The 17,682-nt window shown below is 43.5% G+C and overlaps 1 protein-coding gene and 2 long non-coding RNA genes across 14 annotated transcripts in view; 2 read left to right on the top strand and 1 right to left on the bottom strand.

Annotated features, from left to right (window-relative positions):
• Positions 1 to 316: 316 nt before the first annotated feature.
• LOC136009132 (uncharacterized) lies at positions 317 to 1,202 on the top strand. The gene is made up of 2 exons (XR_010610352.1): positions 317 to 705; positions 1,082 to 1,202. It is a non-coding gene; the product is annotated as an uncharacterized LOC136009132 (long non-coding RNA).
• Positions 1,203 to 4,666: 3,464 nt separating this feature from the next.
• Positions 4,667 to 7,997, bottom strand: LOC136009131 (uncharacterized). The gene is made up of 2 exons (XR_010610351.1): positions 7,627 to 7,997; positions 4,667 to 5,626 (listed from the first exon to the last, which is right to left on the bottom strand). It is a non-coding gene; the product is annotated as an uncharacterized LOC136009131 (long non-coding RNA).
• A 114-nt stretch (positions 7,998 to 8,111) lies between these two features.
• Positions 8,112 to 17,682, top strand: part of THRB (thyroid hormone receptor beta) — a 173,229-nt gene continuing 163,658 nt past the window's right edge. For 6 of the 12 annotated variants that reach the window (XM_065666100.1, XM_065666084.1, XM_065666079.1 and 3 more), the window contains exons 1-2: positions 8,112 to 8,198; positions 12,508 to 12,633. The gene's annotated coding sequence lies outside the window, so the exon portion shown is untranslated. Of the gene's footprint in view, positions 8,199 to 10,470; positions 12,634 to 17,682 lie in introns of those variants that run through there. The other 6 variants (XM_065666108.1, XM_065666104.1, XM_065666093.1 and 3 more) reach the window with 3 other exon arrangements.

The following is a 17,682-nucleotide window of genomic DNA, read 5'->3' as shown; positions in this document are numbered from 1 at the left end:
GTCTAAGAGTGCTATTTATAATAGACAGCAGTTGCAAAAAGTTCTAGCTTATTTATAAGAAATAAGAAAAGGAAGCTAAGTTAATAAGATGGCTAGAAATGTGCCGTGGTTTAAACACAGTCAGCCATAAATCATGCAGTTGCTCTCTCACTCCCCCACTTCTTGCCCTCCCCGTACTCCCAGAGGGATGGAGAGGAGAATCGAAAAGAATGCAACTCCCACGGGTTGAGATAAGAACAGCCCAGTAACTAAGATATAACACAAATCACTGCTGCCACCAATGATAATAACGGTAAAATAACAAGGAAAGAGGAATAATAACAAAGGAATAACAGGGAAGAGAATACAACACCTCAACACCAGTCGACCGACAACTCACCCCACCCCACCCCACCCCACCGAGCACTGACCGATCCCTCGTCCAACCCTACAGTCCCCAGCCCTTCCGGGTAACTCTCCGTCACATCCTGGGCATGACGTGCTGTGGTATGGAATACCTCTTTGGTCAGTTTGGATCGGGTGTCCTGTTTCTGCTTCCTCCCAGCTTCCCCTCCTCCCTGGCAGAGCATGATGCTCACAAAGTCCTTGGTCAGACTAAACATTTGTGTTATCAGCTCTGTTCCCAGGCCAAAAGTCAAAACACAGCGCTGCACCAGCTACTAAGAAGGAGAAAAATAACTGCTGCTGCTGAACCCAGGACAAAAGGTAAGCTGGTAAACTAGATTTATACCTTTAGACATCAATAGTAAAAAAAATTATTAATAGGATTGAAACTTCAGTTTAAATGCTGAGTTTGGGATGGCTTATTATGCCTGTGTCATGTCCACCTCCACCCCCTCCACTCTTCCTTTGCTTCTCTTCATTCAGTTGCTCACAGGGGAAAACACTAATGGGCGCATAGCTGTAAGCTAGGCAGACAGAATTTCCCTTTGCTGTAAGTGCCAGCAGTTCCTCCTTTTCTCCGCTTCACAAAGGGATGTTCTTGTCAAGTGGCTTTCATGTGGAAGAGGAATGAGCTGGCTTTTTCTTTCTGGGCTCTGTTAAATAACTTGGTGTTCTCTTCCCTTGTTTGTTTCTGCAGTGTTCATTTCCTAGAGCTCCTGTGGACCATCCAAGTGCACCTCAAAAGTGAGAACTAAGTGTATCTACACAGTGTCTCACAGCATGCTGGCTGCCTGAAATTAAATAAATGAAATGACTGACCCATGGCTCTTAAACTAGTTCAGTCCATTCATAAGTGTGCCAAGGACCATATTATTAATCCTTTTTGAAGATCCAAACTTTAACCCAACTTTGGAGGTCTGGGTTTTTGTGGTTTTTTTTTTTTTCGTGGAGGGTTTTGTTTGTTTGGGGTTTTTTATCCACATCCCAGACCTTTTTCCCAGTAGACCTCTGATCTTGGACCAGAAAGGAATCCACAACCCATGAGGTACTAGCTTTACTTGCTAGTCTGGTGTCAGCCTTCCTCTCCCAGAACATAAACAGTTAATGTCTTTCTGGAACAAGTGAGCTGATTACATCTAGAGTTTCACAGTCTCCCTGACCCTAAGATAATTTGCTGCTGTGGTTTTGACCCTTATTAAATTGCCTTGACATAGGTGTTATTTGGTTCCAGCAGGCATTGGGGTACAGTGAGAACTGGGTGCTCTACAAGGGCAGGGGAGCCCTTCCTTGGCTTTATTCTCATTGCAGCTTTGGTTGAAGAAAAAAGAAAATAAGACATTTCCCTCCCTACAGCAGAAAACCCAGTGATTTGCATACACCCTGATCTCATCTGAATGTGTTTTTAACATGGATGTTTAAGATATTAATAGACTACTTTTAATTTGGACCTCCCTAAATATCCCCACAGTGGCATTGTTACTGTAACAGAACACACTCCTACAGGATCCTCCTTGGTTAGCCTTAAAAATACTTTAAAACAGAAAGGAAGAATGAGGTCTTTGTCTACAGATGCTAAAATCTTCATCTGTGAGAAACTGTTGATGTATTGCCATGGAAACATTTACTAATTGTCCTTGTAGCATTTAAAATAGTGACAGAGAAAGGTAAAATTTGGCAAGAACTGACACTCTGTGAGGGGTGACCTGAACCAGAAGATTCTGAACAGAGAGAGTGTGGTACAGTAAACCCTTTTCTTCTCCATATTCTCTCTTGCACATTATGATCATCTTGGTGTCTTCGCTAACAAGACCCATTACCATTAAATAGGAGCAGTGTCACCATGTCCCTTGATGCTTGTTTACAGTCCATCCTTCAGAACACGGAGGTTAGTGAACTGAGATTTCAATCAAAACTCAAGACACCTATCCATTTTCTATCATAGTTTTAAAGATTTCAGTATTCACATTTATCCCTTTGCCTTTTTCCATGTCTTTTTTACTCTCTGTAAAAATGCTGTTTTCCAGTTCTAGGTATATCCCTTTTAGGCCTGGTGAGATGCAAACCTACTCGTAGCTCTCACCTTGTGAATTTGCAAGGTAATTAAAAAGCTTACAGCAAATTAGTGCAGTAAGTGGAAGAGGTGAGACAAAATAATACACTCATGTAAAACTAGGTTAGTTAAAAGTACATGTTGAGAAACCCCAGTAGTAGGTAGGGCTTTTGTTTGTTTGTGGTGTTGTTTTGTCTTGTTTTTAAATAATCTCGAAGTACTACTGCCAGAATCTTATATTCACATTAGTGTTTCATTAGACAACCCAGGAGGCATTTGTACTCTTCAAAAACCCACATCAGACCTCTCTGTATCTTTAAGGTCTTGGTGTTAATCACCATGTAACAAAGGAATCTATCTGTTCTAGGAAGTATCTTTGTATCTGTGTTGATTTAAAAAAGTTTTGAGATGACAGCTTTGACTTTATTCATGGCCAGTTCAGACTGTCAGCCAGCAGTAGTTATTGACCTAACGTGCTTATGTATTACTCAACCTAAACAATTCTTTGTTCATTACATGGGTAATTTAACATGGGCAGAAATAGAACCAAATGCAAGGAGCTGCTGTGAGTGCTTGCTTTCCCTCTCTCTTCCATTATAGAGGATTCTGTTCTCTAACAGGTCCCTGTGAGAATGAAAAAACGATACCTTAAGTGAAGTGGGTTTCTTACCCACTAGCAAAACTGTGGACCTTAGAATTAATTGCTGCTGTAAGGCTTTCCTCCTTACTGTTCCTGCAGGCAGTTATAAGAAGAAATATATATATATATTATATATATATACTTTGCTTAAAATAAGACAGTATGTGGAAGCCTGCCATATGGGCATTCAGAACATTGCCATTTCAATCACTGCATGTCTAGTATCGATTTATACCAGTGAGGCCCCTTAACAGAATAGTAACAAAAGACAATCTCAGTGCACTTTGGGTCAGAAAGAAGTAATGGAATTGCTTTGTATGTTCCTACTAGAAACATCACAAGTCCACATTTGTTTGCTCTCTGAAATCCGTATTTTGAAATGAGACCAGCCATGCTTTCCTATAGGTGCACAAAGAGAAGATGACTTAAGGGGCTTCGTTATTCTTTTAATACCACTTCTTGATCTAGTGATCACACGAAGAGAGACAGTTAAGTAGAAAGGTGAGAGGGAATGTTAGCAGACTGGAAATAGCAGGAATGGTCACATCAGAGCTCTGCAGCTGTCAGAAAAGAAGAGCCATGTGCAAGCAGAGAGTGGGGAGCCCCGTGAGGAGCAGGAGCTGTCCAGTCATTTCCTTCACTAGGTGGAAACTGCTGCACAGTTGACAGCTTTTCTTTTTCTTCAATTTTTTTCTGCATAATTTTTCTACTGAGCAGTTGCTACTCAAACTTCCCTGAATTGGCATAATCTAAAAACAACTGTCAGAGGACGACTGAACGGCAAAAAATATTGGTATAAACCACACACATTTCATGGAAGTGTTAGACAGTCTCTACCCTGATTTATTTTGTTGTACCTTGAAGCAATGTGTTATGGCAAGGAAAGTAATTAACACTAACACAGCTTTATATCCAGGTGCAGCATGCACAGATAAAGCATGAATGAAATAAGGTAAAATATTCTGCTTGATGACTGACATTGAACAAGGATTCATTGAATAAGGAGATGCCGAAGTTTTTAATATGAAGACCCATCAGCAACAAATGCCAGTGTAAACGATTAAATGTTTTGAAGTTGCTGCTGACTCATTATGAGAAAAGTTTAGACAGCCACAGTGTAAGACATTAAATGAATCAATAACAATATGCACAAATTTTGCTTTGCTAGTGACTTAGGTCTTCAGTGTCCACTCAGAAATGTAAGACTGAAAAGGTGAACTGAGCTACTACTGACCCTGGTGGTAAATGCAGGGTTAACAATAATATGTGAAAAAGAATTCCAGCAAGAAATTTAAAATTCAAGCATTGCTTTAGAAAGCAAATGAGTGCAAGAGATGAGTCAATCTCAATACCTTGGCAGTAATACGCAAGCCAGGGGGGATATCTAGAAGGGAATAATGTCACAAATTAGCACGAAAGCAACTGCATTTATCTGCTTAAATAAGATTCAGTCTTTGAAAATCTACAACATAAAGAACAAACTGAATATTCAATTCATGTTATTTTCAACCTAACAGATGGATGGGAAAGCTGGAAATCTACCAAAAGTATAGGCAGTCATCTAAGAAGGCTGATAAAACACTCGGAAAAAGTTTAACTTAGAAAAACTCTATTTTGTAAGATAAGTTAATTTTTAACAAATTTTCCACAATTTAACAGCATCTTATATAAATAAAAAAAAAAAAAGGAAAAAAAGAAGATATCTGCATCTGGGATATGTGTTAGTAACAAAATGAAGAATCTGACGGGTAGAAGTATATTCAGAAGGAGATTTATACGCAAAACGGGGGAACTAAAAGGCCACCGTCCGCTGATCACAGTGAAGGGCAATGCCTGAGGGACTCCCGGCCGTGAGGGCTGCAAAGCCCGCTCGCTGCCTGACGAGCCCTGCCAGCGGCCGCGGCGGGGAGCTTCCGCCGACGGGACGCGACCACGGACAGCTCCCGCCCCGACGATGCCGCGCCCGCAGCCCCTGGAGCAGCAGCAACAGCGGCAGGAAGGGAAGCAGGAGCAGGAGAAGGGTGAAGCTCTGGATGGCTGCTTCCAAACTGAGGAACAGCTAACATTTCAGAAAATGGGTGTCCATCTTTTAGAGGGACTTTTACTGCATGCAAGTCCTAAAAATTGAGGGCATTTGCGAGTGAGTTCCTTTGAGTTTCTAGAACACAGCAAAATAGGCGCTGCAGCACGCTGTTTGTATGGAGAGTAAAAACACCGCGTTCACTCAAATAACGGCTGTGTGCATCAAGCAGCTGCTTCATGTGGTTGCACTGTCTGGCTGGGAGTTTCCAAGCAGATTAACTCCACTTGAGATTTTAAGAGCAAAGTCTGTGGGAGAAGATAAGTCTTTTTTTGTAAGAGCATACAGAAATGCTATTCTGGTAATTTATTTTCCACACTTTCAAAGAAATCATCATTATAGAAAGTAGTGTGACTGTAAGGAAGCAAAGCTTCAGACCCTTCTCCAGACATTTCACCTTTTTCATCACACTGGGCCTTGTCTACTTCAACATACTTCTCAGCTCTTCCCACTTCCAGCCAGTTGTGTCTTCCTATCACAAAAAATATAACTGTCAATAGCAAAATCCTGTGAAGATTAGATACGTTATTTTGGTGCTGGATGGAACTGTGAAGATTCCATGGAAAACAAAACCCTTAAAATATACCTCAAGAAAGGTCTTGACACTGTTGTTCCCTGATGGTCACCATACTTCCTTGTGCTCCTGGTTACTTTACCCCTATTGAGCATTGAAATGACTTTCCTTGCCCTGCTACATTAAGCTGAAGTCTATGTCCTTGCTTGCCTTCACCTAGCTCCTTTGTCACTGAGGTTTTTATTGTATCATCATCACCCCCCTCACCTTTCATGTAATAGTGCTGCCTCGTCAGATCATCTGCTGTCTTATTGTAATTCTTGTCTACAGACCTTCTACTTTGATACAGAGCAACTGGACTTAGGGGGCAAAGGGGGTTCAATACCATCTTATGTATGAGGGTAGATTAAGATTAGATACAAGGAAGAAGTTCTTTATTATGAGGGTGGTGAGGCACTGGAACAGGTTTCCCAGTTGTGGGAAACTGGGTTTCCCAGTTGTGGCTGCCCCATCCCTGGCAGGGTTCAAGGCCAGGTTGGATGGGGCTTTGAGCAACCTGCTCTAGTGGAGGGCGTCCTTGCCTGCGGCAGGGGGCTTGGAACCGGCTGAGCTTTAAAGTCCCTTCCAACCCAAACCATTCTGTGATTCTACGATTTGTGTTAGCTGAAAAACTGTAAGTTTGTGTAAAATTGAGTCAATGTAACCCAGTTTATTACCCCAAGCTATTTTAAAGCATATACTCTTTTCGTATAGATTAAGAATGGACCTCCCTAGTGTTTCCAGAACACACTGAAACTTTTCTAGGCAACTGCTTACTACAGTGACTTCCTAATTTGATGGATCCACAAGCATGATTACTGGAGACCCTCTGTAATGTGTTATCAGGAGTCAGGGCCAAAGTATTACATGATCTCAATAAAAAAGCTTGTTTGCCCGCCTGCACTATTTTCTGTTCAGGCCAATTCATGTTTGTTGAGTTTTGCTTCATTTGTTGAGCCACGTAACTAAACTAATTTAAATATATTATGCATAGCGTGTTTAAACTGGATTATGAAGTGTTGCACTTTCTTGTGTAATTTCAGTGAAGATTTGAAGGTATAATGCTGTGCATGGGAGAAATTAGACTTTTAATCAATTTCAGTGCCCTGTATGTAAATAATTATTCATTAGTTGAAGATCTCAGTCGGCTTTTCAAGACTGCAATTCAGTGGCAGTATCTTTTACATGTAAACTGAGCCCATGATGCAGAAAGCACCAAGATTACATTTTCAGAGCAGAATCATGTTACAGAAAAACAGTGTTCAAGAAATCTAAATGCTAACCGGGATGGAGCTTTAATCCTTTTACTGCCTTTATGCTGCACTTCTGCTTCAGCGGTATTATGAGTATTATGAGGCTGTCTAGTCAAATTAATTGCATCCCCTAGTAGGAGTCTTGTAGGTGCTTATTTGTACATTTCTAATGCAGGCAGCACTGTGATGGCTAAACTATGCTTTGTCTTTGTGTCTTTTTCTTTCCTTTACCTCTTATAACATGTAAAAAAATAATGGTAAAGAAGCTGAAAATAGAAGAACTCAAACCCGTAAGCCAAACAGAGATATATTTTGGCTGCTCCATAGATCAGCCTCCACACCCGGCCACTGATGAACAGAGGTGCGAAGTTAAAAGAACCCAAACAAAACTACAAACTTCTTGGCAATCTGGAAGAAACACGGTGTTCAGTGTCCACTAGCTGTTTGCAAAACCACCTCCAGTGAGCCGGAGCCGGAGCGGAGCCAGCCCATCTTACACAACCGCGCTGCCCTGCTCAGCCAACGCCGCAGAGCGGGGCTTGGAGCAGCAGCAGCCTCGAGTGCTGCTTTAGCATTTCTTCAATAACCACAGAACTTCCTGCACCGCTCCAGCTCTCATTTGACACAATTAGTTGGCGAGCAGTTTGGGCGGTGAAATCTTCTTACCCACAGAGAGACGGGGACACTGTGGCTACCGTCCCCGGCCACACCGGCCGAAGCGCCGAGGCGGCGAGCTCGGGGCGAGTGCGGCAGTCCGGGCCTCTGTTTCGTTGCGCTTCGTTGCGGGGCTGCATCACCCGACGGGGTGCCCCCCTCGGCGGGCACGTGTCCCCGCACTGCGCCCCGGCAGGGCAGCTGCGCCGAGGAGGGGTCCCCGCGCCAAGGGGCGAGCGGCGGCGAGCGGGGATTCCCTGGGGCTGGGCCGGGCCATTCCGCCGCCGGGAGCCGTGTGAGGCCGCGCCGGGCCGCGCTGCCATGACAGCGCGCAGCGCCGGAGCGCTCACCGCTCCGCGCCACCCGGCCCCTCCGCCCTCCGCGCCCGCCCCGCTCCCGTCCGCCTCCCTCCCTCCCTGCCTCCCTCCCTGCCGGCGGAGAGGCGGCCGCCCGCCCGGCCCGGCCCCGCGTCCCGCCGCCGCCGCCGCCCCCCCCGGGGTCAGCCGGGGACAGCGCCCGCCTCCCGCCGCAGGAAGCGCCGCAGCCGCCGCTGGCGCGTCCCGCTCGGCGCTCGCCGGTGGCAGGTGAGACCCCGCGCCCCTCGCCGCACCCCGCCCGGGGCGCGGGCGGGGGCAGCCCCCGGGCCGCCGGATGGGGCGGGAAGCCCGAGCGGGGGTTCCGCAGGCGGGCCGGGCGCGGGGCCGGGGCCGCTCGGCGGGGCGGCTGCGCAGCGACGGGGGATGGAGCCGCCCGGGAGGGCGCGGCGCCGCCGGCCCGGCACCGCAGCCCGGGGCCCGGCTGCCGCTGAGCCGGGGAGGGCTCGGTGCGCTGCCTCCCGCGGAGCGCTGCGGCGGCGCCGGCCGCTTCCCAGCCGCGCTGGACCTGCCCCTCGGCCCGCGGCTCCCCGCGCTGAGTGTGCGGGGACTGGGCTGGAGCTGCCAGGGCAGCCTCAACTCTTGGTTGTCCTCCGGGTTACCAGATAGACTGTACTTGTTACCGGGAAGAAAATAGCCTCCAGGGCGGGCTACGTCGTGTTTACTGCTCCGGCAGCCTTCACCTCCTTCTCCACCCACCCCCGGGCAGGGCTGCTCCCCGGGGCGCTGCGCGCCGCTTTCCCTGCGCGGTGCGTGTGGGAGCTCTGAGGAGCGCAGTTGAGGTGGGAGCATGGGAAACGGCGGGGAGTTCTGGTCCCAGATGGCGAGGTCCGCGCGCGGTTATCGTTCCGGACAGTCCTGTGGCCAGCGGGCAAGCTGGGACAAGGTGCAGGGATCTCTCTGCGAATGCAGTATCGCTGTTTGTTCATCGTACTTGTGGTTATGAAGGATGATTAACCAGTATTTTTAAAATAGGTAGGTGCTACTGGCCTGCTAGCGAGTGAACTTAATACCTCATGGAAAAAACACACAGTTGCATAGCGTGTTCTGTGGGATGCTTCTGCAGGGCAGATGTGAGCAAACAGAGAATACACGTTTTGTGGAAAACGCAAGACGCAGGAATCTGGAGTAATTTAGGATCTAAGTCCTGCGGCAACAGGTGGCAGAGCTGAGGAGAAGTGAGCGCTGTCCTGGCTCTGTCATAGCACAGTGCTCCTCCATTAGGGGCAGAGCTTCCTCTCGCCAAATGAGCCATCAGCTGCAGGGAAGGCAGGATCCGCTCTTGCTTACAAAGGCAATATAATTATAAAGAGCTGAGATTAATTTATTATTATTAGACCAGTAAAGCACCAGGGGATGAGGGCAGAAATATCCCTGTAATTTGTGCTCAAACCGCATGACCAGAAAAAGTGTTCTGGTGAGGAAACTGGGGCTTTCCCGGGTCTGTTGCCATGCGTTGTGAGGTGACCACTGTAGTCACTGCAGGACACTCTACGAGGTCGTGCAGTGTGGCTCGGTTGTGCCCTGGAGCGATCAGGAGGCAGTCAAAAGCAGAAAGAGCCTCGATGAAATGAAAGCAGAGCGTATCTATAGGGTAGTCAAATCGCAGTGCTTTCACATTACATTCCTTTTCCCCTTAAAACTGTACCTGAAAGAAAATACTGCAGGGGGCTGAGGCGCTAAGCCAGGGGCAAAGAAAAGCAGAAAGATAACTCTGCTCATTAAAAATCTGTTAGACTCTGTCTATACAAGCAAGATTTCCAAAAGGAGTAAGACATGGTTAAGAGTTCAAAGCACAACAGCATGCTGGGCACCTGAAGTTTAATGTCTTGGTCTTTGTCATTGAACCAATAAACTTAAAATGCAAATATACAGCTTCTAATACAGTTAATTACGGTTAGCTTCCAATACTGAGCAGTTCAGATAGAACTTGAACAGGATAAATGATAAGGCAGTATTGTTAGTTAAAAAAAGCTTGGGAAATGCTTGTTAGGATTTATTAGGGAAATGAAGAAAGACATTGTCTCAGATTTTAAAAAGACCTCTTAAAAATGAGGGAGGGAGGGAAGGAAGGAGAAAGGAAAGGAAGGAGAAGGAGAAAGGGAGGGAAGGAAGGAGAAAGGAAAGGAAGGAGAAGGAGAAAGGAAGGGAAAGGAAAAAGGAAAGGAGAAAGGAAAGGAAAGGAAAGGAAAGGAAAGGAAAGGAAAGGAAAGGAAAGGAAAGGAAAGGAAAGGAAAGGAAAAAGGGAAGGGAAGGGAAGGGAAGGGAAGGGAAGGGAAGGAAAGGAAAGGAAAGGAAAGGAAAGGAAAGGAAAGGAAAGGAAAGGAAAGGAAAGGAAAGGAAAGGAAAGGAAAGGAAAGGAAAGGAAAGGAAAGGAAAGGAAAGGAAAGGAGGAAAGGAAAGAAAAAAGGAAGGGAAGGGAAAGGAGAGGAAAGGAAAGGAAAGGAAAGGAAAGGAAAGGAAAGGAAAGGAAAGGAAAGGAAAGGAAAGGAAAGGAAAGGAAAGGAAAGGAAAGGAGGAAAGGAAAGAAAAAAGGAAGGGAAGGGAAAGGGGAGGAGAGCAGAGGAGAGGAAAGGAAAGGAAAGGAAAGGAAAGGAAAGGAAAGGAAAGGAAAGGAGAAAGGAGAGGAAAGGAAAGGAAAGCAGAAAGGAAAGGAAAGGAAACCTGCTGATACAACAGTTCTTTGTTTTCCTGGAAAAAGCTGAAATTGGAAAGTTTTGAGGAAAAAAAGAGAAATCTAATTAAATGCCTCTGATAATGATAGAAACTTCTTACTAAAAAGAAGTTGGAGTGCTCCAGGTAGCATAACACTTTGAGAAGGTAATTTTGAAGTTAGTTGATTGGCTTAAGACAGTCAAACAAAGCACAGGTTAGTGTTACTCAGAAAGCAGCTGAAACAAAGGAGATGAATTACATTTATAGACATCACACAGTTTCAATCTGGAGATCAACCTGAGTGAGGCACAAGAAGAGAGGTAGCTTGTAGAAAAGTTGTGGAAAAGGATTAGGAAAAGAGAGCTGGAAACAGCATGCGTAGGCAGCTGGACTGCTACAGACATTCCTGGAGACTTTAATCTGTGAGGGATGCAACACTGCTGTCCTAGGGAACTGTGGGCTAGTTTTGCTATGTGGGTGACAGGTAAAACTAGAACTTGAGATCTTACTGTTTCATTTTCTGGGCAAATGAAGGAGGAACCTGAGAAATTCTGCAGTGTGTTAAGAGCTGCATTTCCAGGGAAGGGAAAATAACTAAGTGGGAAGAGAGCTGATACAGAACGATGTATCTTCTGCAAGTGGGGGATGTCAGAGGGAACGTCAAGAAAGTTGAAGAATGGAAACTTCCTTATGGGGCACTGCAAATCAAGGGTACTTACGGGAAATACAGATTATATATACATGCGAAGAAAGGCAGAGAGTTGCGAGGTGGTTTCCTGGAAAGTATCACCAAGTAGAAGGGTAACTGTGGTAAGGGCCGAGTTTCAGCAGCTCTTGTGCAGGAGCACGTACACAACTATGAGGTATGGTCTGTTACAGGATGTCTCTCAGACAAGGGAGCAGCATATAGCTCTCCTGTACGAAGTGGGGCCTTATAGGCCTCAGCAAAGCAGCGTTTCTTGTAAAGAAAGGAGGGCAGGTACTACCCTCTTCATCCACCCAGAGGAAATGCAGCACTTTAAATGGAGTGTTTGCCACCATAACAGGAAAAGAGAAAATAATAATAAGGAAAATGCAAAGAAAGCTTTTGTAGAAAGACAAAAGTAGCGAAGTCGTACAGTTATGAGAGTACACACAGTTAAAGGCATGACATACATAAAAAGAGGGGAAAAACAGAGTAAACTTCCTGACCGTTCCAAGACAACAAAGCGATTTGGAGTCAGTCATAAATAATGGCAGTCATTTTAACAAAAGATATCCTTAGATTAGAATATATTCTGACATAGAGCTTACACTTGGGTCTGGCCTAAGCTTCCTGAATACATAACAGTCTGTTTTTACTGCTTTATGAAGTTCTTAATACTTCCTCTACAGTTCTTAAATTTGCAATTTAGAAGATGTTCTGTGGAAGTGAAAACATTAGTAGCATTGCGCCTAACCTGTAGATCTTCTGTGCCTATAGTTGAGCAAAACGTAAGGGAGAATACAGGAAACCTGTGAGCACATGAAACCTCAGGAACCTATGAAACTCAAGCCAAAAGAGGGCTGGAGATATGCAGGATCTTCCAAACATTTCCTGATTTTTATGTTTATGGATCAGTAAACAAGTAAAGGGAGGAAGAAAAGGATCCACACAAAGCTTTCAACATACTAGCTGAAGCATTACACTTGTCTGCATATCTCAAATGAGATATTGGGGTCTGTAATATTTGAATGCATTATATAAATGGTATTATGAGTTAGGTTATCTTTCTTACGCAGATTAAAGTTTCACCTGTAATGAAGAGGTTTGGTCTAGCCATTTTTGGAAAATGATAGAAAGCAAAAGCCACATGGATACTTCAGACAGGTGTTTTTTCTTTAGGTTTCTAGAGATGGGCACAAGAGAAACCCCTGACTTTCTTCTGTGTGGCTAGGTCCTGGTGGGTACCCTTGATCAAGCTCATGGTAAAGTAAAACTTCAGGAAGTTTACCTCTCCTGCTGGTGAAGGTAAGGAGACTTTTGTTAAGGTTTGACTTCTGAATGACAGGTGACTGTTTCAAGCATGAGTTGAGGGAATGTAAATCTTTGTGTGGAGATGAACTGATGAGAGCTGATTTGTAAACTAGGCAGCTGAAGATCAAATGGCAGAGGAAACTGAGTAATTAAGACAGGGAGAAACTTGGAGGGTTTCTGTGTCTCAACATTGTGATTAAGAGAGGATTGGAGTGGAAAATATTGGAAATAACTTCTGTGACTGGCAAAAGAATGTTGTATAACATCATCTTCCTAACTTTGTTAGTATAATAACAGGTTAATAAGACAAAGTTAAGAAAAAAGAGAACTGTAAATAAGTACATAAATAATATAATAACCAAGCAAATAACTAAGTAAAATAGGGACCATTGCACTATGAAATTGCAGAACAAGTTTACATCTGGAATTGAAAACTCAAAACCTACTTACTAGATGTGTGCACATTTTATTCTCCTTTACCTGGCCAGGGTATTTGAAGTATGGTTCATTTACAGTGTTATTTTTTGAGATGTAATAGATGTACTTCGGATTTGAGATCTGTCCAGTCCTCCGGGATTCATTTGGATGATCTCATTAGATTCAGAGTCACTGCAGTAAATCCAGCAATGTGCAGATGCTAAACATAACGCAGGATTTTAATTATTGTTTACAGTTAATTAAAATGCTATTTTTGTTTGGTTTGCCTCCCTCTGTCTTCTTCAAGTCCTAATTAACTCTTAACTGTGGGTGGTGGGATTAGGCTTGGCAGCAAGACACACCTCAAACAGCCCACCAGCACCTATGGCTGTACGTGCAGTGGTGCTGCCGGAGCAGAGATCAGATTCTTGAGAAGTTAGATAAAGGTCGCTATTCTTCTTGCTGCCAAAATTATTTTTATCACATTGTCTACATATCTGCTAATGCACAAACATGCAGGTGAGATACAGAACACACGAAACTCATAACAAGACAAGTTGCAGACTTTGTATGCGCGTGAAATTAGAGCACTGAAGATGGGATGTATAGAAAAGTGCTGAAGGAGAGCAAGTGTTTGCTTGGCAGATAAAGGACCTGGCTGTAGCTGTTACTTACGTTAAACCTCTTGGTGACATTTATGGCACTGATGAACAAGATCTGTGAGGAAATACCATTAATCGATGTGGTTCAAGGAGTGGCTATTTGGCATGTTTCTAAGGAGGTGGTATTTCAGGTGTACAACCAAATTATGATTGGCGGGTTTGGTCTGGATTTTTTCATCCTGTGATGTTGCAGTTATTTCAGAGATACAATGGGGGTTTTGTTGTTTTTTTTTTGCTTTAAAGTGCTGCTACAGTTGGTTTCTAGGGCTTTCTTGATTTGACCTAATTGGACATTTGACAGGTTGCCAAAGTATGGGGTAGGATTTTGCCAGGTTCCCGTCAATGATTAATAAAGCTCATTTGGAGGATCAATTAGAGTCTCAAAAAGAAGATTTGGAACTCGAATTGTTATAAAACCAATGAATGCTGTTTTATCAATGGACATTTTCAATGTTGAATGCTGAAACACGACACTGTCATGAGCAGTAAATAAGAATCTCCCCCTTCAGATGATTATGACATTGTTTCAGGAATTCTATAGTCAGCATGGAGAAACACTTTCATTCTGTTTTGTAATGACATTTTGAGCAAAATTCAAGTTGGTGTTTTAAAAAAATCATTAGACCATTAAAAAGTGCTTTAAACAGGTAAGATTTCCTCAAAGGTTTCTTTCCTCCTCACAGGGCTGAAAGTGTAAATGCCAGCTTTCTGAAAGTCCTTAGAAAGAACAAGTTACTGCTTTTGGTGCATCTGAAGACCTAGTGAATTACAAGAAACAAAGTGATATGTTTGGAGGGCAAAACAGCAGGCAGTGTATGCCATCATCAGTTCCTAATCGTCCCCACCTCCTCCCCAGGTTCTCCTTTTTATAAAGATAAAACAACGTGTAAGTTGTTCAGTCTGTTTCTGTGCATTTCTACTTTGCTTATTACCCTGCTACACCAGTATGGATTTGGTAGGTATTTTCTCCTATAGTCAGAGGGCTGACTAGGGTAGGTAAGTTAACAACCAGGAGGCTCCCGCCTGTTGGAATTAGCTACTTATCTGTCTCATCCATTGCTTGTTTTTTCACGTTTTGCTCCTTCAGAGGTATCCTAAGGAAATGAGATACCCAGCTATTACGGTAGTGCCAGGTTCTAATCTGTTCCAGGAGTTCGTAGCCCTGGGTCTGAGTGCACCAGGTAGGATCTGTAGGTGTTCCCATGATGCTTCTCATTGCACCTGGGTCATAATTACTTTTTAATTTTATGTTATTGGGTTTTGGTAACTATAAAAAAAGTGTAACACTGCTGAATGCTATGCTATAACTTGCTAAACTTCTTTAGAAGTCAAAGATTTATGCACACTGGGTAACACTGCCACTGTCCTGTAGCATGTTTATACTGGGTAAAGTCACTTGAAGAGCCAGAGTTTTGACTAAAATAGGACTTTCCTTGGCTGGTCCTACAGAGAGATTTTTCAGGCTGGCCTCCAAAGCATCTTTTGGGATTCCTGGCAGATCAGGTTTTCTATGGTCAGGAACTGCTTCTTTTTTCAGATACTGTTAGCATAAATATCGTAACCTGAAGCCCATAATCACACTCAGAAGATGCTTTCTTCTTGTATGTCAGGCAAATCATGTTTAAATTGGCATATAGAGAAATACGACTGTTGGAAGTGTTGCAGCGCGGCATATTACACTGAGCAGGTATACATACCACAGTATGTGCTATGCTTTGAGCAAAAAATTGTAACAGCCATTCTAAATAATAGAATCGTAGTGCTAAACCCTTATAGTGTTTCTGCTGGTGCCATGGTAATATTTCTCTTCCATACCTTTCAAAAGAACTTGGGAACCAAAACACTTCAATGAAAATTCAGTGCTTATCTCTGAATTACTCCAGAAATTCATCTCTGATTTGATTCAGGATGAAGGTGGTAAAGTGATCTCATTCACTCCGTGGTTTAGGCCTGCTAAAATAAAGCTTGATTAAATACTGCTAAAGCAAGAGATGGAGAATGAATGGAAAGATGATAGTGCATTATTTTACATTTTCACTTACTGAAATGTGTAAATGCCTTCATCTTCTCCAGAGAAGGGATGCCAGGCTTCTATGTTCTCTGCTTAGTAGAAAGGTGAGAACTCAATTCTTGGTTTTTTGTTATTTTTAATCAGAGGTGGGGTTGTTTCCCAGCATCTCTGTATTTCTTGATGTGTTTTCCATAGTGATGCTCACTTACGAAAACCGAGTGGATTTAGAATACAACAGGCTGCTTGTTCCCTCAATTAATACACCCATTCACCTGTTAGTTTTGCTCTGTATGGTTTTAGATTAGGAATGAGAGACCTTGCAAAGCCCTTGCTTCTGTCAGACCTCCAAAATCAAGCCTCTCCCCACTGGGTTTTAACTTTCCCTCAGTTATAATTATTAGCAACTGTAGGAGCCTTTCTAAGCCCTAATCTTTTAACTGAAACTGCAGGGGTTTGAGACAAGGGGTCTAGTGCCAGTAGGACTTCTAGCCATCTTCCCACTCTACCTTCTCTCAGAGCTGCATTCACTCTTGCTTTGATTCTTCTCAAAAGAGATGTCGCCTATCCACCACTGAAAGGAAACTGCAAAGTGGTGCTATCACACCCACTACAAACTAGAGGCTTTTCTGTAGGTCAGTTAAATGCTATTTCTTCTTGCTTGATAGGCTGTCCTTACTAGTGTGCCCATCTCACCCTTTGTCCATCACATTCAGTGTGAAGGAAAAGCTACAGATCTGAGCTAATGAAGCCTGTAATTTGTCATCTGTTTTTATGGTTAATTTATTAACGTGGAGTTGCTTTTGCTGTGATTTTTGGGAAATCAAACTAGCTCCGCTCTCATTTCTATGATATTTGGAGCCGTGACTTGGATCAGGTGGCAGCATAATATAACAAGAATGGCCTTGATGACCTACTGGTTTTGTTTACCCCAATAGCTCACCAAGCCATCTTTGACTGATGAGTAGAGGATGCTTTCTGAAAGACTGGATGAAATGGGACATGTGTAGGGTTTCCTAACTTCTGGCAGTCAGAGGTTATGGGAATTTCCTGAGCCAGAAATTCCACTGCATTGCATTATCATGTTTACTTGCCATCGATAGATTTATCGACCATGAATTGTCTGATCTCTTTTGAACTTTCTTGAACCTCCACATCATCCTTTAGTGACAGTCCGAATAGTCTTTTTTTAGTAAAACAGCTTTTGCAATAAAGGGGGGAATATACACAAATTCCTGTGTAGTCTGGAAGCCTGCTTCAGGGGTAAGGCTGTTTTCCCCAATACTTTGTACAATTCTAAATACAACTTAGAAACACAGATTTTAAAGATAATTTTTGGTGATAACTTAATCTCGCTGGTTTTCTTTCAGTTGAGGTATTTTTGCCTGTGTTCATTTGGTTTTGTGGGCTGAGCTCGAATGTCCTGTGCCATGTGCATCCCTGCATAACTTGAGAAAAATTCCCTGCTGTGTTTCTGCATGGAAGATCAAAACTGGATATGAACTGTGCATTGGAGGTTAGATTGTGCCTCTAGGTTTGTTTCTCTCTCATTTGCTTTCCTTCTTGTTGTTTATTTTTCTTCCCCATTTGTCCTGATTTTCATTCATTTCTCTTCTCACACATCTGCTGTGCTTCCCCTCGAATTCTGGTGATGGCAGGATGGAATTGGATCTCTGTGCAAAACCAAAGCATTATTACATTAGGTTATTTTCAGGTTCCTCAGAAATCTTGAAACAGATATATATTACACTGTATCGTAAAATGAAAATCAAAGAGGAAAAGAAATAGTGTATAGTATTAGTGGTTTAGTTTCAAGTGTTTTTCAGGAAGTAGATGTTTGCCCCAGACAAAGACTAGAGAATGTTGGCTAACTAAATACCTTCAGTTTACACCAAAATGTATTGAAGTGTTTCATGGAATTTAGAGAAGATTGGTGAGAGCTATCATTCGTAATAA

This window comes from Lathamus discolor, chromosome 2 (genome assembly GCF_037157495.1).
Source record: "Lathamus discolor isolate bLatDis1 chromosome 2, bLatDis1.hap1, whole genome shotgun sequence".
Taxonomy (NCBI): domain Eukaryota; kingdom Metazoa; phylum Chordata; class Aves; order Psittaciformes; family Psittacidae; genus Lathamus; species Lathamus discolor.
Note: the sequence above shows the minus strand (reverse complement) of the source record. Positions and strands in the feature narration are given on the sequence as shown.